Genomic DNA, 1291 nt, shown 5'->3' with positions numbered 1-1291 from the left:
GCGCTAAGCAGATTTAGATGTCCCAGTTGTGCTGGCACTGTACTAGCATGATGCATTCCTTCAAAAAAGCCAAAAGCATTAGGGAACACGTTGTACGCTCTTTTTTAGAGACTTCTGAAACACCTTCGATCAGATCCATGTGGAATCTACCACCAATACAGGGCCACTTCAAATGTGGGCTTTGCAAAACATGCCCAACAACCATTCAAACGAAAGAGCTCACCTATAAGGACCATGTGATTCCTTTGAAAACTTTCTCCAACTGCAACACAAATAATGTAATCTATGGCATTTTATGTCCGTGTGATCTCATTGATATAGGCCAAACCAAACAGAAGATAAAGGCCTGGATTCTCCAGCACTGTAGCCGGATAAGATGTGGGACGCAGGGAGCACCGCATTTTGCTACTGTGAACCATAATCCTGATGAATTACGTTGGGTAGTACTAGAGAAAGCATCCCTTGGCGAGGAAACATTGGTGCTATTCTTAATTTGAGGGAATGTAAATGGATGTCCCTCCTGGACTCCATTAGGAATGGTCTAAACGAATCTGAAATCAGCCACGCCCAATTTGCCACTGTCATTTGAGTAAAACGCATGTAGCAATTGTATCATAATGTGCTGGGTACCCAGTTAATATAAGTCTTTTCTATACTGTGCTTCACCATAACAACTGTGTAAATATGCTTCAAACTATGAACTAAGCGACATGTAAATAAATACACAAGCAGATGTCACAATTTGGCATTTTATAATTGTGTTAATACATTAGCGTGTTCAATGTCAGCATGGTTTCTCTGACTTCTATGCATGACACGGATGTACGAGTTACCCTGTGAAATAGGACATATGTAACCAATGTGCATTTTTACTGTGTTTATCTATTTCCGCACGAAATGTCTGTAATGCCCGAGCTATTTTGTGAAATAGAAGGTAGTATTTAATGTACATTATGAGACTGTTCCTGTGACAAATGCCATCCAAATACCCCTGGTCTGGCAGTATATTTAGTGTAACCTGTATCAGCACTGTCAACCCGCATGGCTCGATCGGCCCGGTGTGCCCATCTTGAGTCATACCAACTATTTACAGAATTGCAACAATTCTGTTGCTGAAGGGCCTACATAATTGTTAGGCTAGGATGTTCTGCAATTCTTTTTATTAACAGTGTCCTTGAAAGGGAGCTGTTGAGATTTAATCATCTGGACGGGAGTCTTTCTTCTCTGACTTCACCCGCCCTGTCCTAGCTGCCAAGCATTGAGCGTCTGCACGCTCGCTGCTGACACGCGT

This window comes from Triturus cristatus, chromosome 10 (assembly GCF_964204655.1).
Source record: "Triturus cristatus chromosome 10, aTriCri1.1, whole genome shotgun sequence".
In the NCBI taxonomy this organism is placed as follows: Eukaryota; Metazoa; Chordata; class Amphibia; order Caudata; family Salamandridae; genus Triturus; species Triturus cristatus.
This window is presented reverse-complemented; position numbering follows the sequence as displayed.